The sequence below is a fragment of the Carassius gibelio genome, chromosome B3 (genome assembly GCF_023724105.1).
Source record: "Carassius gibelio isolate Cgi1373 ecotype wild population from Czech Republic chromosome B3, carGib1.2-hapl.c, whole genome shotgun sequence".
Taxonomy (NCBI): Eukaryota; Metazoa; Chordata; class Actinopteri; order Cypriniformes; family Cyprinidae; genus Carassius; species Carassius gibelio.
Genome location: NC_068398.1, coordinates 46,065,031 through 46,087,530, shown reverse-complemented (window position 1 = coordinate 46,087,530; position 22,500 = coordinate 46,065,031). Strand labels below are relative to the sequence as shown.

At 51.4% G+C, this 22,500-nt stretch overlaps 1 protein-coding gene and 37 non-coding genes across 38 annotated transcripts in view; all 38 read left to right on the top strand.

The window, feature by feature from the left end:
- Nucleotides 1-22,500, top strand: part of LOC127951795 (pentraxin fusion protein) — a 421,943-nt gene that overhangs the window by 195,993 nt on the left and 203,450 nt on the right. The gene's annotated exons all lie outside the window — the stretch shown is intronic.
- trnan-guu (transfer RNA asparagine (anticodon GUU)) lies at nucleotides 88-161 on the top strand. The gene has a single exon. It is a non-coding gene; the product is annotated as a tRNA-Asn (tRNA).
- trnak-cuu (transfer RNA lysine (anticodon CUU)) lies at nucleotides 954-1,026 on the top strand. The gene has a single exon. It is a non-coding gene; the product is annotated as a tRNA-Lys (tRNA).
- trnan-guu (transfer RNA asparagine (anticodon GUU)) lies at nucleotides 1,158-1,231 on the top strand. Its single transcript has one exon. It is a non-coding gene; the product is annotated as a tRNA-Asn (tRNA).
- Nucleotides 1,896-1,968, top strand: trnak-cuu (transfer RNA lysine (anticodon CUU)). The gene has a single exon. It is a non-coding gene; the product is annotated as a tRNA-Lys (tRNA).
- On the top strand, nucleotides 2,100-2,173 carry trnan-guu (transfer RNA asparagine (anticodon GUU)). The gene has a single exon. It is a non-coding gene; the product is annotated as a tRNA-Asn (tRNA).
- Nucleotides 2,838-2,910, top strand: trnak-cuu (transfer RNA lysine (anticodon CUU)). Its single transcript has one exon. It is a non-coding gene; the product is annotated as a tRNA-Lys (tRNA).
- Nucleotides 3,851-3,923, top strand: trnak-cuu (transfer RNA lysine (anticodon CUU)). Its single transcript has one exon. It is a non-coding gene; the product is annotated as a tRNA-Lys (tRNA).
- trnan-guu (transfer RNA asparagine (anticodon GUU)) lies at nucleotides 4,055-4,128 on the top strand. The gene has a single exon. It is a non-coding gene; the product is annotated as a tRNA-Asn (tRNA).
- On the top strand, nucleotides 4,793-4,865 carry trnak-cuu (transfer RNA lysine (anticodon CUU)). Its single transcript has one exon. It is a non-coding gene; the product is annotated as a tRNA-Lys (tRNA).
- trnak-cuu (transfer RNA lysine (anticodon CUU)) lies at nucleotides 5,678-5,750 on the top strand. The gene has a single exon. It is a non-coding gene; the product is annotated as a tRNA-Lys (tRNA).
- trnak-cuu (transfer RNA lysine (anticodon CUU)) lies at nucleotides 6,563-6,635 on the top strand. Its single transcript has one exon. It is a non-coding gene; the product is annotated as a tRNA-Lys (tRNA).
- Nucleotides 6,767-6,840, top strand: trnan-guu (transfer RNA asparagine (anticodon GUU)). Its single transcript has one exon. It is a non-coding gene; the product is annotated as a tRNA-Asn (tRNA).
- Nucleotides 7,633-7,705, top strand: trnak-cuu (transfer RNA lysine (anticodon CUU)). Its single transcript has one exon. It is a non-coding gene; the product is annotated as a tRNA-Lys (tRNA).
- trnan-guu (transfer RNA asparagine (anticodon GUU)) lies at nucleotides 7,837-7,910 on the top strand. The gene has a single exon. It is a non-coding gene; the product is annotated as a tRNA-Asn (tRNA).
- On the top strand, nucleotides 8,575-8,647 carry trnak-cuu (transfer RNA lysine (anticodon CUU)). Its single transcript has one exon. It is a non-coding gene; the product is annotated as a tRNA-Lys (tRNA).
- trnak-cuu (transfer RNA lysine (anticodon CUU)) lies at nucleotides 9,460-9,532 on the top strand. Its single transcript has one exon. It is a non-coding gene; the product is annotated as a tRNA-Lys (tRNA).
- trnak-cuu (transfer RNA lysine (anticodon CUU)) lies at nucleotides 10,345-10,417 on the top strand. Its single transcript has one exon. It is a non-coding gene; the product is annotated as a tRNA-Lys (tRNA).
- On the top strand, nucleotides 10,549-10,622 carry trnan-guu (transfer RNA asparagine (anticodon GUU)). The gene has a single exon. It is a non-coding gene; the product is annotated as a tRNA-Asn (tRNA).
- trnak-cuu (transfer RNA lysine (anticodon CUU)) lies at nucleotides 11,287-11,359 on the top strand. Its single transcript has one exon. It is a non-coding gene; the product is annotated as a tRNA-Lys (tRNA).
- trnan-guu (transfer RNA asparagine (anticodon GUU)) lies at nucleotides 11,491-11,564 on the top strand. Its single transcript has one exon. It is a non-coding gene; the product is annotated as a tRNA-Asn (tRNA).
- On the top strand, nucleotides 12,357-12,429 carry trnak-cuu (transfer RNA lysine (anticodon CUU)). The gene has a single exon. It is a non-coding gene; the product is annotated as a tRNA-Lys (tRNA).
- trnan-guu (transfer RNA asparagine (anticodon GUU)) lies at nucleotides 12,561-12,634 on the top strand. The gene has a single exon. It is a non-coding gene; the product is annotated as a tRNA-Asn (tRNA).
- On the top strand, nucleotides 13,299-13,371 carry trnak-cuu (transfer RNA lysine (anticodon CUU)). Its single transcript has one exon. It is a non-coding gene; the product is annotated as a tRNA-Lys (tRNA).
- trnak-cuu (transfer RNA lysine (anticodon CUU)) lies at nucleotides 14,184-14,256 on the top strand. The gene has a single exon. It is a non-coding gene; the product is annotated as a tRNA-Lys (tRNA).
- trnak-cuu (transfer RNA lysine (anticodon CUU)) lies at nucleotides 15,069-15,141 on the top strand. The gene has a single exon. It is a non-coding gene; the product is annotated as a tRNA-Lys (tRNA).
- trnan-guu (transfer RNA asparagine (anticodon GUU)) lies at nucleotides 15,273-15,346 on the top strand. The gene has a single exon. It is a non-coding gene; the product is annotated as a tRNA-Asn (tRNA).
- On the top strand, nucleotides 16,139-16,211 carry trnak-cuu (transfer RNA lysine (anticodon CUU)). The gene has a single exon. It is a non-coding gene; the product is annotated as a tRNA-Lys (tRNA).
- trnan-guu (transfer RNA asparagine (anticodon GUU)) lies at nucleotides 16,343-16,416 on the top strand. Its single transcript has one exon. It is a non-coding gene; the product is annotated as a tRNA-Asn (tRNA).
- trnak-cuu (transfer RNA lysine (anticodon CUU)) lies at nucleotides 17,209-17,281 on the top strand. Its single transcript has one exon. It is a non-coding gene; the product is annotated as a tRNA-Lys (tRNA).
- On the top strand, nucleotides 17,413-17,486 carry trnan-guu (transfer RNA asparagine (anticodon GUU)). Its single transcript has one exon. It is a non-coding gene; the product is annotated as a tRNA-Asn (tRNA).
- On the top strand, nucleotides 18,151-18,223 carry trnak-cuu (transfer RNA lysine (anticodon CUU)). The gene has a single exon. It is a non-coding gene; the product is annotated as a tRNA-Lys (tRNA).
- On the top strand, nucleotides 18,355-18,428 carry trnan-guu (transfer RNA asparagine (anticodon GUU)). The gene has a single exon. It is a non-coding gene; the product is annotated as a tRNA-Asn (tRNA).
- On the top strand, nucleotides 19,093-19,165 carry trnak-cuu (transfer RNA lysine (anticodon CUU)). Its single transcript has one exon. It is a non-coding gene; the product is annotated as a tRNA-Lys (tRNA).
- trnak-cuu (transfer RNA lysine (anticodon CUU)) lies at nucleotides 20,106-20,178 on the top strand. The gene has a single exon. It is a non-coding gene; the product is annotated as a tRNA-Lys (tRNA).
- Nucleotides 20,310-20,383, top strand: trnan-guu (transfer RNA asparagine (anticodon GUU)). The gene has a single exon. It is a non-coding gene; the product is annotated as a tRNA-Asn (tRNA).
- trnak-cuu (transfer RNA lysine (anticodon CUU)) lies at nucleotides 21,048-21,120 on the top strand. The gene has a single exon. It is a non-coding gene; the product is annotated as a tRNA-Lys (tRNA).
- On the top strand, nucleotides 21,933-22,005 carry trnak-cuu (transfer RNA lysine (anticodon CUU)). The gene has a single exon. It is a non-coding gene; the product is annotated as a tRNA-Lys (tRNA).

Here is a 22,500-nt window from a genome sequence, read left to right as displayed (position 1 = left end):
TTGAATTAAGTTTGCTGACGCAGGACTAGTGTCGCGCCCAGTGTCAAATTCTTTTGTGACTGTTACCCACAAGACCTTACACTACCAGTCTCTGTGGCGCAATAGGCTAGTGCGTTCGGCTGTTAACCGAAAGGATGGTGGTTCGAGCCCACCCAGGGACGAAGCAAGCTTTTCGCAGCAATGTCGGCAAGCACAGACTTTAGCACGCTTGTCCGCTGACGCAGCGTCTGTAGCCCCTTTTCAGAGTCAACAGCTTTGCGAGTCATCTTGTGTCAAAATAAGACAAAGGGTGCTGAGTGATTGTTTGTGTCAGCTCAAGTTTGCTGTGGAGAGTTCGTGTTTTGTTTTCCTTGTTGTGGAGGCCTGTGTGGTCCAGGGAGGTCCTGCTCAAAATTCCCTCTAGGACCGCCACAAAATGCCACCAAATTGCTTCTCCAATCATATGATGTCGGAGTTTGCAAACTGTATTCACACAGCGAGACAGAACTCCATACCTGGAACCTTTGATGAGTTGGCTGAACTAATAGCCTTTCAGGCTGTTGAACCAGAGCTCTGCTCGTTCAATCTGTATTCCCCAGCAACAGGCATGGCTAAAACAAACATAGAAGACTCTATGCCTAGTGTGGCCAAACTCTGTCCTGGAGGGCCCTGTCAGGTAGAGTTTCACTCCAGCCAGCTCCATCAGACGTGCCTGGAAGTTTCCGGTCTCTGTGGTGAGACCGGGTTCAGCAGCTTAAGTTGAGTTTCTTTGTGCTTGGAGCCAAGCTCGTCAGACCAAGCAACCTCCAGGATCGAGGTGGGACGCCCCTGCTCTAAGCCTACCGCTAGGCTTAACCCCAACCTTACCCGCGAGATGTTTTGTCAAGCCTCTGCGAAAAGCGAGGCTCTGTTTGCTCATAAAATGTTTGGCAGTTCTCAAAACAGACGTCAGCCTTGGGAAAGTGACTGCCGCTGCCCGGCTAGCTCAGTCGGTAGAGCATGAGACTCTTAATCTCAGGGTCGTGGGTTCGAGCCCCACGTTGGGCGTGCCTTTTGGCTCTCTCTCGCCCCTCCCAATGGGTGTAACTCTCTTGAATTAAGTTTGCTGACGCAGGACTAGTGTCGCGCCCAGCGTCAAATTCTTTTGTGACTGTTACCCACAAGAGCTTACACTACCAGTCTCTGTGGCGCAATAGGCTAGCGCGTTTGGCTGTTAACCGAAAGGATGGTGGTTCGAGCCCACCCAGGGACGAAGCAAGCTTTTCGCAGCAATGTCGGCAAGCACAGACTTTAGCACGCTTGTCCGCTGACGCAGCGTCTGTAGCCCCTTTTCAGAGTCAACAGCTTTGCTAGTCATCTTGTGTCAAAATAAGACAAAGGGTGCTGAGTGATTGTTTGTGTCAGCTCAAGTTTGCTGTGGAGAGTTCGTGTTTTGTTTTCCTTGTGGAACTCCATACCTGGAACCTTTGATGAGTTGGCTGAACTAATAGCCTTTCAGGCTGTTGAACCAGAGCTCTGCTCGTTCAATCTGTATTCCCCAGCAACAGGCATGGCTAAAACAAACATAGAAGACTCTATGCCTAGTGTGGCCAAACTCTGTCCTGGAGGGCCCTGTCAGGTAGAGTTTCACTCCAGCCAGCTCCATCAGACGTGCCTGGAAGTTTCCGGTCTCTGTGGTGAGACCGGGTTCAGCAGCTTAAGTTGAGTTTCTTTGTGCTTGGAGCCAAGCTCGTCAGACCAAGCAACCTCCAGGATCGAGGTGGGACGCCCCTGCTCTAAGCCTACCGCTAGGCTTAACCCCAACCTTACCCGCGAGATGTTTTGTCAAGCCTCTGCGAAAAGCGAGGCTCTGTTTGCTCATAAAATGTTTGGCAGTTCTCAAAACAGACGTCAGCCTTGGGAAAGTGACTGCCGCTGCCCGGCTAGCTCAGTCGGTAGAGCATGAGACTCTTAATCTCAGGGTCGTGGGTTCGAGCCCCACGTTTGGCGTGCCTTTTGGCTCTCTCTCGCCCCTCCCAATGGGTGTAATTCTCTTGAATTAAGTTTGCTGACGCAGGACTAGTGTCGCGCCCAGCGTCAAATTCTTTTGTGACTGTTACCCACAAGAGCTTACACTACCAGTCTCTGTGGCGCAATAGGCTAGCGCGTTCGGCTGTTAACCGAAAGGATGGTGTTTCGAGCCCACCCAGGGACGAAGCAAGCTTTTCGCAGCAATGTCGGCAAGCACAGACTTTAGCACGCTTGTCCGCTGACGCAGCGTCTGTAGCCCCTTTTCAGAGTCAACAGCTTTGCTAGTCATCTTGTGTCAAAATAAGACAAAAGGTGCTGAGTGATTGTTTGTGTCAGCTCAAGTTTGCTGTGGAGAGTTCGTGTTTTGTTTTCCTTGTGGAACTCCATACCTGGAACCTTTGATGAGTTGGCTGAACTAATAGCCTTTCAGGCTGTTGAACCAGAGCTCTGCTCGTTCAATCTGTATTCCCCAGCAACAGGCATGGCTAAAACAAACATAGAAGACTCTATGCCTAGTGTGGCCAAACTCTGTCCTGGAGGGCCCTGTCAGGTAGAGTTTCACTCCAGCCAGCTCCATCAGACGTGCCTGGAAGTTTCCGGTCTCTGTGGTGAGACCGGGTTCAGCAGCTTAAGTTGAGTTTCTTTGTGCTTGGAGCCAAGCTCGTCAGACCAAGCAACCTCCAGGATCGAGGTGGGACGCCCCTGCTCTAAGCCTACCGCTAGGCTTAACCCCAACCTTACCCGCGAGATGTTTTGTCAAGCCTCTGCGAAAAGCGAGGCTCTGTTTGCTCATAAAATGTTTGGCAGTTCTCAAAACAGACATCAGCCTTGGGGAAGTGACTGCCGCTGCCCGGCTAGCTCAGTCGGTAGAGCATGAGACTCTTAATCTCAGGGTCATGGGTTCGAGCCCCAAGTTGGGCGTGCCTTTTGGCTCTCTCTCGCCCCTGCCAATGGGTGTAATTCTCTTGAATTAAGTTTGCTGACGCAGGACTAGTGTCGCGCCCAGCGTCAAATTCTTTTGTGACTGTTACCCACAAGAGCTTACACTACCAGTCTCTGTGGCGCAATAGGCTAGCGCGTTCGGAGCAATGTCGGCAAGCACAGACTTTAGCACGCTTGTCCGCTGACGCAGCGTCTGTAGCCCCTTTTCAGAGTCAACAGCTTTGCGAGTCATCTTGTGTCAAAATAAGACAAAGGGTGCTGAGTGATTGTTTGTGTCAGCTCAAGTTTGCTGTGGAGAGTTCGTGTTTTGTTTTCCTTGTTGTGGAGGCCTGTGTGGTCCAGGGAGGTCCTGCTCAAAATTCCCTCTAGGACCGCCACAAAATGCCACCAAATTGCTTCTCCAATCATATGCTGTCGGAGTTTGCAAACTGTATTCACACAGCGAGACAGAACTCCATACCTGGAACCTTTGATGAGTTGGCTGAACTAATAGCCTTTCAGGCTGTTGAACCAGAGCTCTGCTCGTTCAATCTGTATTCCCCAGCAACAGGCATGGCTAAAACAAACATAGAAGACTCTATGCCTAGTGTGGCCAAACTCTGTCCTGGAGGGCCCTGTCAGGTAGAGTTTCACTCCAGCCAGCTCCATCAGACGTGCCTGGAAGTTTCCGGTCTCTGTGGTGAGACCGGGTTCAGCAGCTTAAGTTGAGTTTCTTTGTGCTTGGAGCCAAGCTCGTCAGACCAAGCAACCTCCAGGATCGAGGTGGGACGCCCCTGCTCTAAGCCTACCGCTAGGCTTAACCCCAACCTTACCCGCGAGATGTTTTGTCAAGCCTCTGCGAAAAGCGAGGCTCTGTTTGCTCATAAAATGTTTGGCAGTTCTCAAAACAGACGTCAGCCTTGGGAAAGTGACTGCCGCTGCCCGGCTAGCTCAGTCGGTAGAGCATGAGACTCTTAATCTCAGGGTCGTGGGTTCGAGCCCCACGTTTGGCGTGCCTTTTGGCTCTCTCTCGCCCCTCCCAATGGGTGTAATTCTCTTGAATTAAGTTTGCTGACGCAGGACTAGTGTCGCGCCCAGCGTCAAATTCTTTTGTGACTGTTACCCACAAGAGCTTACACTACCAGTCTCTGTGGCGCAATAGGCTAGCGCGTTCGGCTGTTAACCGAAAGGATGGTGGTTCGAGCCCACCCAGGGACGAAGCAAGCTTTTCGCAGCAATGTCGACAAGCACAGACTTTAGCACGCTTGTCCGCTGACGCAGCGTCTGTAGCCCCTTTTCAGAGTCAACAGCTTTGCGAGTCATCTTGTGTCAAAATAAGACAAAGGGTGCTGAGTGATTGTTTGTGTCAGCTCAAGTTTGCTGTGGAGAGTTCGTGTTTTGTTTTCCTTGTGGAACTCCATACCTGGAACCTTTTATGAGTTGGCTGAACTAATAGCCTTTCAGGCTGTTGAACCAGAGCTCTGCTCGTTCAATCTGTATTCCCCAGCAACAGGCATGGCTAAAACAAACATAGAAGACTCTATGCCTAGTGTGGCCAAACTCTGTCCTGGAGGGCCCTGTCAGGTAGAGTTTCACTCCAGCCAGCTCCATCAGACGTGCCTGGAAGTTTCCGGTCTCTGTGGTGAGACCGGGTTCAGCAGCTTAAGTTGAGTTTCTTTGTGCTTGGAGCCAAGCTCGTCAGACCAAGCAACCTCCAGGATCGAGGTGGGACGCCCCTGCTCTAAGCCTACCGCTAGGCTTAACCCCAACCTTACCCGCGAGATGTTTTGTCAAGCCTCTGCGAAAAGCGAGGCTCTGTTTGCTCATAAAATGTTTGGCAGTTCTCAAAACAGACATCAGCCTTGGGGAAGTGACTGCCGCTGCCCGGCTAGCTCAGTCGGTAGAGCATGAGACTCTTAATCTCAGGGTCATGGGTTCGAGCCCCAAGTTGGGCGTGCCTTTTGGCTCTCTCTCGCCCCTCCCAATGGGTGTAATTCTCTTGAATTAAGTTTGCTGACGCAGGACTAGTGTCGCGCCCAGCGTCAAATTCTTTTGTGACTGTTACCCACAAGAGCTTACACTACCAGTCTCTGTGGCGCAATAGGCTAGCGCGTTCGGAGCAATGTCGGCAAGCACAGACTTTAGCACGCTTGTCCGCTGACGCAGCGTCTGTAGCCCCTTTTCAGAGTCAACAGCTTTGCGAGTCATCTTGTGTCAAAATAAGACAAAGGGTGCTGAGTGATTGTTTGTGTCAGCTCAAGTTTGCTGTGGAGAGTTCGTGTTTTGTTTTCCTTGTGGAACTCCATACCTGGAACCTTTGATGAGTTGGCTGAACTAATAGCCTTTCAGGCTGTTGAACCAGAGCTCTGCTCGTTCAATCTGTATTCCCCAGCAACAGGCATGGCTAAAACAAACATAGAAGACTCTATGCCTAGTGTGGCCAAACTCTGTCCTGGAGGGCCCTGTCAGGTAGAGTTTCACTCCAGCCAGCTCCATCAGACGTGCCTGGAAGTTTCCGGTCTCTGTGGTGAGACCGGGTTCAGCAGCTTAAGTTGAGTTTCTTTGTGCTTGGAGCCAAGCTCGTCAGACCAAGCAACCTCCAGGATCGAGGTGGGACGCCCCTGCTCTAAGCCTACCGCTAGGCTTAACCCCAACCTTACCCGCGAGATGTTTTGTCAAGCCTCTGCGAAAAGCGAGGCTCTGTTTGCTCATAAAATGTTTGGCAGTTCTCAAAACAGACATCAGCCTTGGGGAAGTGACTGCCGCTGCCCGGCTAGCTCAGTCGGTAGAGCATGAGACTCTTAATCTCAGGGTCATGGGTTCGAGCCCCAAGTTGGGCGTGCCTTTTGGCTCTCTCTCGCCCCTCCCAATGGGTGTAATTCTCTTGAATTAAGTTTGCTGACGCAGGACTAGTGTCGCGCCCAGCGTCAAATTCTTTTGTGACTGTTACCCACAAGAGCTTACACTACCAGTCTCTGTGGCGCAATAGGCTAGCGCGTTCGGAGCAATGTCGGCAAGCACAGACTTTAGCACGCTTGTCCGCTGACGCAGCGTCTGTAGCCCCTTTTCAGAGTCAACAGCTTTGCGAGTCATCTTGTGTCAAAATAAGACAAAGGGTGCTGAGTGATTGTTTGTGTCAGCTCAAGTTTGCTGTGTAGAGTTCGTGTTTTGTTTTCCTTGTGGAACTCCATACCTGGAACCTTTGATGAGTTGGCTGAACTAATAGCCTTTCAGGTTGTTGAACCAGAGCTCTGCTCGTTCAATCTGTATTCCCCAGCAACAGGCATGGCTAAAACAAACATAGAAGACTCTATGCCTAGTGTGGCCAAACTCTGTCCTGGAGGGCCCTGTCAGGTAGAGTTTCACTCCAGCCAGCTCCATCAGACGTGCCTGGAAGTTTCCGGTCTCTGTGGTGAGACCGGGTTCAGCAGCTTAAGTTGAGTTTCTTTGTGCTTGGAGCCAAGCTCGTCAGACCAAGCAACCTCCAGGATCGAGGTGGGACGCCCCTGCTCTAAGCCTACCGCTAGGCTTAGCCCCAACCTTACCCGCGAGATGTTTTATCAAGCCTCTGCGAAAAGCAAGGCTCTGTTTGCTCATAAAATGTTTGGCAGTTCTCAAAACAGACGTCAGCCTTGGGAAAGTGACTGCCGCTGCCTGGCTAGCTCAGTCGGTAGAGCATGAGACTCTTAATCTCAGGGTCATGGGTTCGAGCCCCACGTTGGGCGTGCCTTTTGGCTCTCTCTCGCCCCTCCCAATGGGTGTAATTCTCTTGAATTAAGTTTGCGGACGCAGGACTAGTGTCGCGCTCAGCGTCAAATTCTTTTGTTACTGTTACCCACAAGACCTTACACTACCAGTCTCTGTGGCGCAATAGGCTAGCGCGTTCGGCTGTTAACCGAAAGGATGGTGGTTCGAGCCCACCCAGGGACGAAGCAAGCTTTTCGCAGCAATGTCGGCAAGCACAGACTTTAGCACGCTTGTCCGCTGACGCGGCGTCTGTAGCCCCTTTTCAGAGTCAACAGCTTTGCGAGTCATCTTGTGTCAAAATAAGACAAAGGGTGCTGAGTGATTGTTTGTGTCAGCTCAAGTTTGCTGTGGAGAGTTCGTGTTTTGTTTTCCTTGTTGTGGAGGCCTGTGTGGTCCAGGGAGGTCCTGCTCAAAATTCCCTCTAGGACCGCCACAAAATGCCACCAAATTGCTTCTCCAATCATATGCTGTCGGAGTTTGCAAACTGTATTCACACAGCGAGACAGAACTCCATACCTGGAACCTTTGATGAGTTGGCTGAACTAATAGCCTTTCAGGCTGTTGAACCAGAGCTCTGCTCGTTCAATCTGTATTCCCCAGCAACAGGCATGGCTAAAACAAACATAGAAGACTCTATGCCTAGTGTGGCCAAACTCTGTCCTGGAGGGCCCTGTCAGGTAGAGTTTCACTCCAGCCAGCTCCATCAGACGTGCCTGGAAGTTTCCGGTCTCTGTGGTGAGACCGGGTTCAGCAGCTTAAGTTGAGTTTCTTTGTGCTTGGAGCCAAGCTCGTCAGACCAAGCAACCTCCAAGATCGAGGTGGGACGCCCCTGCTCTAAGCCTACCGCTAGGCTTAACCCCAACCTTACCCGCGAGATGTTTTGTCAAGCCTCTGCGAAAAGCGAGGCTCTGTTTGCTCATAAAATGTTTGGCAGTTCTCAAAACAGACGTCAGCCTTGGGAAAGTGACTGCCGCTGCCCGGCTAGCTCAGTCGGTAGTGCATGAGACTCTTAATCTCAGGGTCGTGGGTTCGAGCCCCACGTTGGGCGTGCCTTTTGGCTCTCTCTCGCCCCTCCCAATGGGTGTAATTCTCTTGAATTAAGTTTGCTGACGCAGGACTAGTGTCGCGCCCAGCGTCAAATTCTTTTGTGACTGTTACCCACAAAACCTTACACTACCAGTCTCTGTGGCGCAATAGGCTAGCGCGTTCGGCTGTTAACCGAAAGGATGGTGGTTCGAGCCCACCCAGGGACGAAGCAAGCTTTTCGCAGCAATGTCGGCAAGCACAGACTTTAGCACGCTTGTCCGCTGACGCAGCGTCTGTAGCCCCTTTTCAGAGTCAACAGCTTTGCGAGTCATCTTGTGTCAAAATAAGACAAAGGGTGCTGAGTGATTGTTTGTGTCAGCTCAAGTTTGCTGTGGAGAGTTCGTGTTTTGTTTTCCTTGTGGAACTCCATACCTGGAACCTTTTATGAGTTGGCTGAACTAATAGCCTTTCAGGCTGTTGAACCAGAGCTCTGCTCGTTCAATCTGTATTCCCCAGCAACAGGCATGGCTAAAACAAACATAGAAGACTCTATGCCTAGTGTGGCCAAACTCTGTCCTGGAGGGCCCTGTCAGGTAGAGTTTCACTCCAGCCAGCTCCATCAGACGTGCCTGGAAGTTTCCGGTCTCTGTGGTGAGACCGGGTTCAGCAGCTTAAGTTGAGTTTCTTTGTGCTTGGAGCCAAGCTCGTCAGACCAAGCAACCTCCAGGATCGAGGTGGGACGCCCCTGCTCTAAGCCTACCGCTAGGCTTAACCCCAACCTTACCCGCGAGATGTTTTGTCAAGCCTCTGCGAAAAGCGAGGCTCTGTTTGCTCATAAAATGTTTGGCAGTTCTCAAAACAGACATCAGCCTTGGGGAAGTGACTGCCGCTGCCCGGCTAGCTCAGTCGGTAGAGCATGAGACTCTTAATCTCAGGGTCATGGGTTCGAGCCCCAAGTTGGGCGTGCCTTTTGGCTCTCTCTCGCCCCTCCCAATGGGTGTAATTCTCTTGAATTAAGTTTGCTGACGCAGGACTAGTGTCGCGCCCAGCGTCAAATTCTTTTGTGACTGTTACCCACAAGAGCTTACACTACCAGTCTCTGTGGCGCAATAGGCTAGCGCGTTCGGAGCAATGTCGGCAAGCACAGACTTTAGCACGCTTGTCCGCTGACGCAGCGTCTGTAGCCCCTTTTCAGAGTCAACAGCTTTGCGAGTCATCTTGTGTCAAAATAAGACAAAGGGTGCTGAGTGATTGTTTGTGTCAGCTCAAGTTTGCTGTGGAGAGTTCGTGTTTTGTTTTCCTTGTGGAACTCCATACCTGGAACCTTTGATGAGTTGGCTGAACTAATAGCCTTTCAGGCTGTTGAACCAGAGCTCTGCTCGTTCAATCTGTATTCCCCAGCAACAGGCATGGCTAAAACAAACATAGAAGACTCTATGCCTAGTGTGGCCAAACTCTGTCCTGGAGGGCCCTGTCAGGTAGAGTTTCACTCCAGCCAGCTCCATCAGACGTGCCTGGAAGTTTCCGGTCTCTGTGGTGAGACCGGGTTCAGCAGCTTAAGTTGAGTTTCTTTGTGCTTGGAGCCAAGCTCGTCAGACCAAGCAACCTCCAGGATCGAGGTGGGACGCCCCTGCTCTAAGCCTACCGCTAGGCTTAACCCCAACCTTACCCGCGAGATGTTTTGTCAAGCCTCTGCGAAAAGCGAGGCTCTGTTTGCTCATAAAATGTTTGGCAGTTCTCAAAACAGACATCAGCCTTGGGGAAGTGACTGCCGCTGCCCGGCTAGCTCAGTCGGTAGAGCATGAGACTCTTAATCTCAGGGTCATGGGTTCGAGCCCCAAGTTGGGCGTGCCTTTTGGCTCTCTCTCGCCCCTCCCAATGGGTGTAATTCTCTTGAATTAAGTTTGCTGACGCAGGACTAGTGTCGCGCCCAGCGTCAAATTCTTTTGTGACTGTTACCCACAAGAGCTTACACTACCAGTCTCTGTGGCGCAATAGGCTAGCGCGTTCGGAGCAATGTCGGCAAGCACAGACTTTAGCACGCTTGTCCGCTGACGCAGCGTCTGTAGCCCCTTTTCAGAGTCAACAGCTTTGCGAGTCATCTTGTGTCAAAATAAGACAAAGGGTGCTGAGTGATTGTTTGTGTCAGCTCAAGTTTGCTATGGAGAGTTCGTGTTTTGTTTTCCTTGTGGAACTCCATACCTGGAACCTTTGATGAGTTGGCTGAACTAATAGCCTTTCAGGCTGTTGAACCAGAGCTCTGCTCGTTCAATCTGTATTCCCCAGCAACAGGCATGGCTAAAACAAACATAGAAGACTCTATGCCTAGTGTGGCCAAACTCTGTCCTGGAGGGCCCTGTCAGGTAGAGTTTCACTCCAGCCAGCTCCATCAGACGTGCCTGGAAGTTTCCGGTCTCTGTGGTGAGACCGGGTTCAGCAGCTTAAGTTGAGTTTCTTTGTGCTTGGAGCCAAGCTCGTCAGACCAAGCAACCTCCAGGATCGAGGTGGGACGCCCCTGCTCTAAGCCTACCGCTAGGCTTAGCCCCAACCTTACCCGCGAGATGTTTTATCAAGCCTCTGTGAAAAGCAAGGCTCTGTTTGCTCATAAAATGTTTGGCAGTTCTCAAAACAGACGTCAGCCTTGGGAAAGTGACTGCCGCTGCCTGGCTAGCTCAGTCGGTAGAGCATGAGACTCTTAATCTCAGGGTCATGGGTTCGAGCCCCACGTTGGGCGTGCCTTTTGGCTCTCTCTCGCCCCTCCCAATGGGTGTAATTCTCTTGAATTAAGTTTGCTGACGCAGGACTAGTGTCGCGCTCAGCGTCAAATTCTTTTGTTACTGTTACCCACAAGACCTTACACTACCAGTCTCTGTGGCGCAATAGGCTAGCGCGTTCGGCTGTTAACCGAAAGGATGGTGGTTCGAGCCCACCCAGGAACGAAGCAAGCTTTTCGCAGCAATGTCGGCAAGCACAGACTTTAGCACGCTTGTCCGCTGACGCGGCGTCTGTAGCCCCTTTTCAGAGTCAACAGCTTTGCGAGTCATCTTGTGTCAAAATAAGACAAAGGGTGCTGAGTGATTGTTTGTGTCAGCTCAAGTTTGCTGTGGAGGGTTCGTGTTTTGTTTTCCTTGTGGAACTCCATACCTGGAACCTTTGATGAGTTGGCTGAACTAATAGCCTTTCAGGCTGTTGAACCAGAGCTCTGCTCGTTCAATCTCTATTCCCCAGCAACAGGCATGGCTAAAACAAACATAGAAGACTCTATGCCTAGTGTGGCCAAACTATGTCCTGGAGGGCCCTGTCAGGTAGAGTTTCACTCCAGCCAGCTCCATCAGACGTGCCTGGAAGTTTCCGGTCTCTGTGGTGAGACCGGGTTCAGCAGCTTAAGTTGAGTTTCTTTGTGCTTGGAGCCAAGCTCGTCAGACCAAGCAACCTCCAGGATCAAGGTGGGACGCCCCTGCTCTAAGCCTACCGCTAGGCTTAACCCCAACCTTACCCGCGAGATGTTTTGTCAAGCCTCTGCGAAAAGCGAGGCTCTGTTTGCTCATAAAATGTTTGGCAGTTCTCAAAACAGACGTCAGCCTTGGGAAAGTGACTGCCGCTGCCCGGCTATCTCAGTCGGTAGAGCATGAGACTCTTAATCTCAGGGTCGTGGGTTCGAGCCCCACGTTGGGCGTGCCTTTTGGCTCTCTCTCGCCCCTCCCAATGGGTGTAATTCTCTTGAATTAAGTTTGCTGACGCAGGACTAGTGTCGCGCCCAGCGTCAAATTCTTTTGTGACTGTTACCCACAAGACCTTACACTACCAGTCTCTGTGGCGCAATAGGCTAGTGCGTTCGGCTGTTAACCGAAAGGATGGTGGTTCGAGCCCACCCAGGGACGAAGCAAGCTTTTCGCAGCAATGTCGGCAAGCACAGACTTTAGCACGCTTGTCCGCTGACGCAGCGTCTGTAGCCCCTTTTCAGAGTCAACAGCTTTGCGAGTCATCTTGTGTCAAAATAAGACAAAGGGTGCTGAGTGATTGTTTGTGTCAGCTCAAGTTTGCTGTGGAGAGTTCGTGTTTTGTTTTCCTTGTTGTGGAGGCCTGTGTGGTCCAGGGAGGTCCTGCTCAAAATTCCCTCTAGGACCGCCACAAAATGCCACCAAATTGCTTCTCCAATCATATGCTGTCGGAGTTTGCAAACTGTATTCACACAGCGAGACAGAACTCCATACCTGGAACCTTTGATGAGTTGGCTGAACTAATAGCCTTTCAGGCTGTTGAACCAGAGCTCTGCTCGTTCAATCTGTATTCCCCAGCAACAGGCATGGCTAAAACAAACATAGAAGACTCTATGCCTAGTGTGGCCAAACTCTGTCCTGGAGGGCCCTGTCAGGTAGAGTTTCACTCCAGCCAGCTCCATCAGACGTGCCTGGAAGTTTCCGGTCTCTGTGGTGAGACCGGGTTCAGCAGCTTAAGTTGAGTTTCTTTGTGCTTGGAGCCAAGCTCGTCAGACCAAGCAACCTCCAGGATCGAGGTGGGACGCCCCTGCTCTAAGCCTACCGCTAGGCTTAACCCCAACCTTACCCGCGAGATGTTTTGTCAAGCCTCTGCGAAAAGCGAGGCTCTGTTTGCTCATAAAATGTTTGGCAGTTCTCAAAACAGACGTCAGCCTTGGGAAAGTGACTGCCGCTGCCCGGCTAGCTCAGTCGGTAGTGCATGAGACTCTTAATCTCAGGGTCGTGGGTTCGAGCCCCACGTTGGGCGTGCCTTTTGGCTCTCTCTCGCCCCTCCCAATGGGTGTAATTCTCTTGAATTAAGTTTGCTGACGCAGGACTAGTGTCGCGCCCAGCGTCAAATTCTTTTGTGACTGTTACCCACAAGACCTTACACTACCAGTCTCTGTGGCGCAATAGGCTAGCGCGTTCGGCTGTTAACCGAAAGGATGGTGGTTCGAGCCCACCCAGGGACGAAGCAAGCTTTTCGCAGCAATGTCGGCAAGCACAGACTTTAGCACGCTTGTCCGCTGACGCAGCGTCTGTAGCCCCTTTTCAGAGTCAACAGCTTTGCGAGTCATCTTGTGTCAAAATAAGACAAAGGGTGCTGAGTGATTGTTTGTGTCAGCTCAAGTTTGCTGTGGAGAGTTCGTGTTTTGTTTTCCTTGTGGAACTCCATACCTGGAACCTTTTATGAGTTGGCTGAACTAATAGCCTTTCAGGCTGTTGAACCAGAGCTCTGCTCGTTCAATCTGTATTCCCCAGCAACAGGCATGGCTAAAACAAACATAGAAGACTCTATGCCTAGTGTGGCCAAACTCTGTCCTGGAGGGCCCTGTCAGGTAGAGTTTCACTCCAGCCAGCTCCATCAGACGTGCCTGGAAGTTTCCGGTCTCTGTGGTGAGACCGGGTTCAGCAGCTTAAGTTGAGTTTCTTTGTGCTTGGAGCCAAGCTCGTCAGACCAAGCAACCTCCAGGATCGAGGTGGGACGCCCCTGCTCTAAGCCTACCGCTAGGCTTAACCCCAACCTTACCCGCGAGATGTTTTGTCAAGCCTCTGCGAAAAGCGAGGCTCTGTTTGCTCATAAAATGTTTGGCAGTTCTCAAAACAGACATCAGCCTTGGGGAAGTGACTGCCGCTGCCCGGCTAGCTCAGTCGGTAGAGCATGAGACTCTTAATCTCAGGGTCATGGGTTCGAGCCCCAAGTTGGGCGTGCCTTTTGGCTCTCTCTCGCCCCTCCCAATGGGTGTAATTCTCTTGAATTAAGTTTGCTGACGCAGGACTAGTGTCGCGCCCAGCGTCAAATTCTTTTGTGACTGTTACCCACAAGAGCTTACACTACCAGTCTCTGTGGCGCAATAGGCTAGCGCGTTCGGAGCAATGTCGGCAAGCACAGACTTTAGCACGCTTGTCCGCTGACGCAGCGTCTGTAGCCCCTTTTCAGAGTCAACAGCTTTGCGAGTCATCTTGTGTCAAAATAAGACAAAGGGTGCTGAGTGATTGTTTGTGTCAGCTCAAGTTTGCTGTGGAGAGTTCGTGTTTTGTTTTCCTTGTGGAACTCCATACCTGGAACCTTTGATGAGTTGGCTGAACTAATAGCCTTTCAGGCTGTTGAACCAGAGCTCTGCTCGTTCAATCTGTATTCCCCAGCAACAGGCATGGCTAAAACAAACATAGAAGACTCTATGCCTAGTGTGGCCAAACTCTGTCCTGGAGGGCCCTGTCAGGTAGAGTTTCACTCCAGCCAGCTCCATCAGACGTGCCTGGAAGTTTCCGGTCTCTGTGGTGAGACCGGGTTCAGCAGCTTAAGTTGAGTTTCTTTGTGCTTGGAGCCAAGCTCGTCAGACCAAGCAACCTCCAGGATCGAGGTGGGACGCCCCTGCTCTAAGCCTACCGCTAGGCTTAACCCCAACCTTACCCGCGAGATGTTTTGTCAAGCCTCTGCGAAAAGCGAGGCTCTGTTTGCTCATAAAATGTTTGGCAGTTCTCAAAACAGACATCAGCCTTGGGGAAGTGACTGCCGCTGCCCGGCTAGCTCAGTCGGTAGAGCATGAGACTCTTAATCTCAGGGTCATGGGTTCGAGCCCCAAGTTGGGCGTGCCTTTTGGCTCTCTCTCGCCCCTCCCAATGGGTGTAATTCTCTTGAATTAAGTTTGCTGACGCAGGACTAGTGTCGCGCCCAGCGTCAAATTCTTTTGTGACTGTTACCCACAAGAGCTTACACTACCAGTCTCTGTGGCGCAATAGGCTAGCGCGTTCGGAGCAATGTCGGCAAGCACAGACTTTAGCACGCTTGTCCGCTGACGCAGCGTCTGTAGCCCCTTTTCAGAGTCAACAGCTTTGCGAGTCATCTTGTGTCAAAATAAGACAAAGGGTGCTGAGTGATTGTTTGTGTCAGCTCAAGTTTGCTGTGGAGAGTTCGTGTTTTGTTTTCCTTGTGGAACTCCATACCTGGAACCTTTGATGAGTTGGCTGAACTAATAGCCTTTCAGGCTGTTGAACCAGAGCTCTGCTCGTTCAATCTGTATTCCCCAGCAACAGGCATGGCTAAAACAAACATAGAAGACTCTATGCCTAGTGTGGCCAAACTCTGTCCTGGAGGGCCCTGTCAGGTAGAGTTTCACTCCAGCCAGCTCCATCAGACGTGCCTGGAAGTTTCCGGTCTCTGTGGTGAGACCGGGTTCAGCAGCTTAAGTTGAGTTTCTTTGTGCTTGGAGCCAAGCTCGTCAGACCAAGCAACCTCCAGGATCGAGGTGGGACGCCCCTGCTCTAAGCCTACCGCTAGGCTTAGCCCCAACCTTACCCGCGAGATGTTTTATCAAGCCTCTGCGAAAAGCAAGGCTCTGTTTGCTCATAAAATGTTTGGCAGTTCTCAAAACAGACGTCAGCCTTGGGAAAGTGACTGCCGCTGCCTGGCTAGCTCAGTCGGTAGAGCATGAGACTCTTAATCTCAGGGTCATGGGTTCGAGCCCCACGTTGGGCGTGCCTTTTGGCTCTCTCTCGCCCCTCCCAATGGGTGTAATTCTCTTGAATTAAGTTTGCGGACGCAGGACTAGTGTCGCGCTCAGCGTCAAATTCTTTTGTTACTGTTACCCACAAGACCTTTCACTACCAGTCTCTGTGGCGCAATAGGCTAGCGCGTTCGGCTGTTAACCGAAAGGATGGTGGTTCGAGCCCACCCAGGGACGAAGCAAGCTTTTCGCAGCAATGTCGGCAAGCACAGACTTTAGCACGCTTGTCCGCTGACGCGGCGTCTGTAGCCCCTTTTCAGAGTCAACAGCTTTGCGAGTCATCTTGTGTCAAAATAAGACAAAGGGTGCTGAGTGATTGTTTGTGTCAGCTCAAGTTTGCTGTGGAGAGTTCGTGTTTTGTTTTCCTTGTTGTGGAGGCCTGTGTGGTCCAGGGAGGTCCTGCTCAAAATTCCCTCTAGGACCGCCACAAAATGCCACCAAATTGCTTCTCCAATCATATGCTGTCGGAGTTTGCAAACTGTATTCACACAGCGAGACAGAACTCCATACCTGGAACCTTTGATGAGTTGGCTGAACTAATAGCCTTTCAGGCTGTTGAACCAGAGCTCTGCTCGTTCAATCTGTATTCCCCAGCAACAGGCATGGCTAAAACAAACATAGAAGACTCTATGCCTAGTGTGGCCAAACTATGTCCTGGAGGGCCCTGTCAGGTAGAGTTTCACTCCAGCCAGCTCCATCAGACGTGCCTGGAAGTTTCCGGTCTCTGTGGTGAGACCGGGTTCAGCAGCTTAAGTTGAGTTTCTTTGTGCTTGGAGCCAAGCTCGTCAGACCAAGCAACCTCCAGGATCAAGGTGGGACGCCCCTGCTCTAAGCCTACCGCTAGGCTTAACCCCAACCTTACCCGCGAGATGTTTTGTCAAGCCTCTGCGAAAAGCGAGGCTCTGTTTGCTCATAAAATGTTTGGCAGTTCTCAAAACAGACGTCAGCCTTGGGAAAGTGACTGCCGCTGCCCGGCTAGCTCAGTCGGTAGAGCATGAGACTCTTAATCTCAGGGTCGTGGGTTCGAGCCCCACGTTGGGCGTGCCTTTTGGCTCTCTCTCGCCCCTCCCAATGGGTGTAATTCTCTTGAATTAAGTTTGCTGACGCAGGACTAGTGTCGCGCCCAGTGTCAAATTCTTTTGTGACTGTTACCCACAAGACCTTACACTACCAGTCTCTGTGGCGCAATAGGCTAGTGCGTTCGGCTGTTAACCGAAAGGATGGTGGTTCGAGCCCACCCAGGGACGAAGCAAGCTTTTCGCAGCAATGTCGGCAAGCACAGACTTTAGCACGCTTGTCCGCTGACGCAGCGTCTGTAGCCCCTTTTCAGAGTCAACAGCTTTGCGAGTCATCTTGTGTCAAAATAAGACAAAGGGTGCTGAGTGATTGTTTGTGTCAGCTCAAGTTTGCTGTGGAGAGTTCGTGTTTTGTTTTCCTTGTTGTGGAGGCCTGTGTGGTCCAGGGAGGTCCTGCTCAAAATTCCCTCTAGGACCGCCACAAAATGCCACCAAATTGCTTCTCCAATCATATGCTGTCGGAGTTTGCAAACTGTATTCACACAGCGAGACAGAACTCCATACCTGGAACCTTTGATGAGTTGGCTGAACTAATAGCCTTTCAGGCTGTTGAACCAGAGCTCTGCTCGTTCAATCTGTATTCCCCAGCAACAGGCATGGCTAAAACAAACATAGAAGACTCTATGCCTAGTGTGGCCAAACTCTGTCCTGGAGGGCCCTGTCAGGTAGAGTTTCACTCCAGCCAGCTCCATCAGACGTGCCTGGAAGTTTCCGGTCTCTGTGGTGAGACCGGGTTCAGCAGCTTAAGTTGAGTTTCTTTGTGCTTGGAGCCAAGCTCGTCAGACCAAGCAACCTCCAGGATCGAGGTGGGACGCCCCTGCTCTAAGCCTACCGCTAGGCTTAACCCCAACCTTACCCGCGAGATGTTTTGTCAAGCCTCTGCGAAAAGCGAGGCTCTGTTTGCTCATAAAATGTTTGGCAGTTCTCAAAACAGACGTCAGCCTTGGGAAAGTGACTGCCGCTGCCCGGCTAGCTCAGTCGGTAGAGCATGAGACTCTTAATCTCAGGGTCGTGGGTTCGAGCCCCACGTTGGGCGTGCCTTTTGGCTCTCTCTCGCCCCTCCCAATGGGTGTAACTCTCTTGAATTAAGTTTGCTGACGCAGGACTAGTGTCGCGCCCAGCGTCAAATTCTTTTGTGACTGTTACCCACAAGAGCTTACACTACCAGTCTCTGTGGCGCAATAGGCTAGCGCGTTTGGCTGTTAACCGAAAGGATGGTGGTTCGAGCCCACCCAGGGACGAAGCAAGCTTTTCGCAGCAATGTCGGCAAGCACAGACTTTAGCACGCTTGTCCGCTGACGCAGCGTCTGTAGCCCCTTTTCAGAGTCAACAGCTTTGCTAGTCATCTTGTGTCAAAATAAGACAAAGGGTGCTGAGTGATTGTTTGTGTCAGCTCAAGTTTGCTGTGGAGAGTTCGTGTTTTGTTTTCCTTGTGGAACTCCATACCTGGAACCTTTGATGAGTTGGCTGAACTAATAGCCTTTCAGGCTGTTGAACCAGAGCTCTGCTCGTTCAATCTGTATTCCCCAGCAACAGGCATGGCTAAAACAAACATAGAAGACTCTATGCCTAGTGTGGCCAAACTCTGTCCTGGAGGGCCCTGTCAGGTAGAGTTTCACTCCAGCCAGCTCCATCAGACGTGCCTGGAAGTTTCCGGTCTCTGTGGTGAGACCGGGTTCAGCAGCTTAAGTTGAGTTTCTTTGTGCTTGGAGCCAAGCTCGTCAGACCAAGCAACCTCCAGGATCGAGGTGGGACGCCCCTGCTCTAAGCCTACCGCTAGGCTTAACCCCAACCTTACCCGCGAGATGTTTTGTCAAGCCTCTGCGAAAAGCGAGGCTCTGTTTGCTCATAAAATGTTTGGCAGTTCTCAAAACAGACGTCAGCCTTGGGAAAGTGACTGCCGCTGCCCGGCTAGCTCAGTCGGTAGAGCATGAGACTCTTAATCTCAGGGTCGTGGGTTCGAGCCCCACGTTTGGCGTGCCTTTTGGCTCTCTCTCGCCCCTCCCAATGGGTGTAATTCTCTTGAATTAAGTTTGCTGACGCAGGACTAGTGTCGCGCCCAGCGTCAAATTCTTTTGTGACTGTTACCCACAAGAGCTTACACTACCAGTCTCTGTGGCGCAATAGGCTAGCGCGTTCGGCTGTTAACCGAAAGGATGGTGTTTCGAGCCCACCCAGGGACGAAGCAAGCTTTTCGCAGCAATGTCGGCAAGCACAGACTTTAGCACGCTTGTCCGCTGACGCAGCGTCTGTAGCCCCTTTTCAGAGTCAACAGCTTTGCTAGTCATCTTGTGTCAAAATAAGACAAAAGGTGCTGAGTGATTGTTTGTGTCAGCTCAAGTTTGCTGTGGAGAGTTCGTGTTTTGTTTTCCTTGTGGAACTCCATACCTGGAACCTTTGATGAGTTGGCTGAACTAATAGCCTTTCAGGCTGTTGAACCAGAGCTCTGCTCGTTCAATCTGTATTCCCCAGCAACAGGCATGGCTAAAACAAACATAGAAGACTCTATGCCTAGTGTGGCCAAACTCTGTCCTGGAGGGCCCTGTCAGGTAGAGTTTCACTCCAGCCAGCTCCATCAGACGTGCCTGGAAGTTTCCGGTCTCTGTGGTGAGACCGGGTTCAGCAGCTTAAGTTGAGTTTCTTTGTGCTTGGAGCCAAGCTCGTCAGACCAAGCAACCTCCAGGATCGAGGTGGGACGCCCCTGCTCTAAGCCTACCGCTAGGCTTAACCCCAACCTTACCCGCGAGATGTTTTGTCAAGCCTCTGCGAAAAGCGAGGCTCTGTTTGCTCATAAAATGTTTGGCAGTTCTCAAAACAGACATCAGCCTTGGGGAAGTGACTGCCGCTGCCCGGCTAGCTCAGTCGGTAGAGCATGAGACTCTTAATCTCAGGGTCATGGGTTCGAGCCCCAAGTTGGGCGTGCCTTTTGGCTCTCTCTCGCCCCTGCCAATGGGTGTAATTCTCTTGAATTAAGTTTGCTGACGCAGGACTAGTGTCGCGCCCAGCGTCAAATTCTTTTGTGACTGTTACCCACAAGAGCTTACACTACCAGTCTCTGTGGCGCAATAGGCTAGCGCGTTCGGAGCAATGTCGGCAAGCACAGACTTTAGCACGCTTGTCCGCTGACGCAGCGTCTGTAGCCCCTTTTCAGAGTCAACAGCTTTGCGAGTCATCTTGTGTCAAAATAAGACAAAGGGTGCTGAGTGATTGTTTGTGTCAGCTCAAGTTTGCTGTGGAGAGTTCGTGTTTTGTTTTCCTTGTTGTGGAGGCCTGTGTGGTCCAGGGAGGTCCTGCTCAAAATTCCCTCTAGGACCGCCACAAAATGCCACCAAATTGCTTCTCCAATCATATGCTGTCGGAGTTTGCAAACTGTATTCACACAGCGAGACAGAACTCCATACCTGGAACCTTTGATGAGTTGGCTGAACTAATAGCCTTTCAGGCTGTTGAACCAGAGCTCTGCTCGTTCAATCTGTATTCCCCAGCAACAGGCATGGCTAAAACAAACATAGAAGACTCTATGCCTAGTGTGGCCAAACTCTGTCCTGGAGGGCCCTGTCAGGTAGAGTTTCACTCCAGCCAGCTCCATCAGACGTGCCTGGAAGTTTCCGGTCTCTGTGGTGAGACCGGGTTCAGCAGCTTAAGTTGAGTTTCTTTGTGCTTGGAGCCAAGCTCGTCAGACCAAGCAACCTCCAGGATCGAGGTGGGACGCCCCTGCTCTAAGCCTACCGCTAGGCTTAACCCCAACCTTACCCGCGAGATGTTTTGTCAAGCCTCTGCGAAAAGCGAGGCTCTGTTTGCTCATAAAATGTTTGGCAGTTCTCAAAACAGACGTCAGCCTTGGGAAAGTGACTGCCGCTGCCCGGCTAGCTCAGTCGGTAGTGCATGAGACTCTTAATCTCAGGGTCGTGGGTTCGAGCCCCACGTTGGGCGTGCCTTTTGGCTCTCTCTCGCCCCTCCCAATGGGTGTAATTCTCTTGAATTAAGTTTGCTGACGCAGGACTAGTGTCGCGCCCAGCGTCAAATTCTTTTGTGACTGTTACCCACAAGACCTTACACTACCAGTCTCTGTGGCGCAATAGGCTAGCGCGTTCGGCTGTTAACCGAAAGGATGGTGGTTCGAGCCCACCCAGGGACGAAGCAAGCTTTTCGCAGCAATGTCGACAAGCACAGACTTTAGCACGCTTGTCCGCTGACGCAGCGTCTGTAGCCCCTTTTCAGAGTCAACAGCTTTGCGAGTCATCTTGTGTCAAAATAAGACAAAGGGTGCTGAGTGATTGTTTGTGTCAGCTCAAGTTTGCTGTGGAGAGTTCGTGTTTTGTTTTCCTTGTGGAACTCCATACCTGGAACCTTTTATGAGTTGGCTGAACTAATAGCCTTTCAGGCTGTTGAACCAGAGCTCTGCTCGTTCAATCTGTATTCCCCAGCAACAGGCATGGCTAAAACAAACATAGAAGACTCTATGCCTAGTGTGGCCAAACTCTGTCCTGGAGGGCCCTGTCAGGTAGAGTTTCACTCCAGCCAGCTCCATCAGACGTGCCTGGAAGTTTCCGGTCTCTGTGGTGAGACCGGGTTCAGCAGCTTAAGTTGAGTTTCTTTGTGCTTGGAGCCAAGCTCGTCAGACCAAGCAACCTCCAGGATCGAGGTGGGACGCCCCTGCTCTAAGCCTACCGCTAGGCTTAACCCCAACCTTACCCGCGAGATGTTTTGTCAAGCCTCTGCGAAAAGCGAGGCTCTGTTTGCTCATAAAATGTTTGGCAGTTCTCAAAACAGACATCAGCCTTGGGGAAGTGACTGCCGCTGCCCGGCTAGCTCAGTCGGTAGAGCATGAGACTCTTAATCTCAGGGTCATGGGTTCGAGCCCCAAGTTGGGCGTGCCTTTTGGCTCTCTCTCGCCCCTCCCAATGGGTGTAATTCTCTTGAATTAAGTTTGCTGACGCAGGACTAGTGTCGCGCCCAGCGTCAAATTCTTTTGTGACTGTTACCCACAAGAGCTTACACTACCAGTCTCTGTGGCGCAATAGGCTAGCGCGTTCGGAGCAATGTCGGCAAGCACAGACTTTAGCACGCTTGTCCGCTGACGCAGCGTCTGTAGCCCCTTTTCAGAGTCAACAGCTTTGCGAGTCATCTTGTGTCAAAATAAGACAAAGGGTGCTGAGTGATTGTTTGTGTCAGCTCAAGTTTGCTGTGGAGAGTTCGTGTTTTGTTTTCCTTGTGGAACTCCATACCTGGAACCTTTGATGAGTTGGCTGAACTAATAGCCTTTCAGGCTGTTGAACCAGAGCTCTGCTCGTTCAATCTGTATTCCCCAGCAACAGGCATGGCTAAAACAAACATAGAAGACTCTATGCCTAGTGTGGCCAAACTCTGTCCTGGAGGGCCCTGTCAGGTAGAGTTTCACTCCAGCCAGCTCCATCAGACGTGCCTGGAAGTTTCCGGTCTCTGTGGTGAGACCGGGTTCAGCAGCTTAAGTTGAGTTTCTTTGTGCTTGGAGCCAAGCTCGTCAGACCAAGCAACCTCCAGGATCGAGGTGGGACGCCCCTGCTCTAAGCCTACCGCTAGGCTTAACCCCAACCTTACCCGCGAGATGTTTTGTCAAGCCTCTGCGAAAAGCGAGGCTCTGTTTGCTCATAAAATGTTTGGCAGTTCTCAAAACAGACATCAGCCTTGGGGAAGTGACTGCCGCTGCCCGGCTAGCTCAGTCGGTAGAGCATGAGACTCTTAATCTCAGGGTCATGGGTTCGAGCCCCAAGTTGGGCGTGCCTTTTGGCTCTCTCTCGCCCCTCCCAATGGGTGTAATTCTCTTGAATTAAGTTTGCTGACGCAGGACTAGTGTCGCGCCCAGCGTCAAATTCTTTTGTGACTGTTACCCACAAGAGCTTACACTACCAGTCTCTGTGGCGCAATAGGCTAGCGCGTTCGGAGCAATGTCGGCAAGCACAGACTTTAGCACGCTTGTCCGCTGACGCAGCGTCTGTAGCCCCTTTTCAGAGTCAACAGCTTTGCGAGTCATCTTGTGTCAAAATAAGACAAAGGGTGCTGAGTGATTGTTTGTGTCAGCTCAAGTTTGCTGTGTAGAGTTCGTGTTTTGTTTTCCTTGTGGAACTCCATACCTGGAACCTTTGATGAGTTGGCTGAACTAATAGCCTTTCAGGTTGTTGAACCAGAGCTCTGCTCGTTCAATCTGTATTCCCCAGCAACAGGCATGGCTAAAACAAACATAGAAGACTCTATGCCTAGTGTGGCCAAACTCTG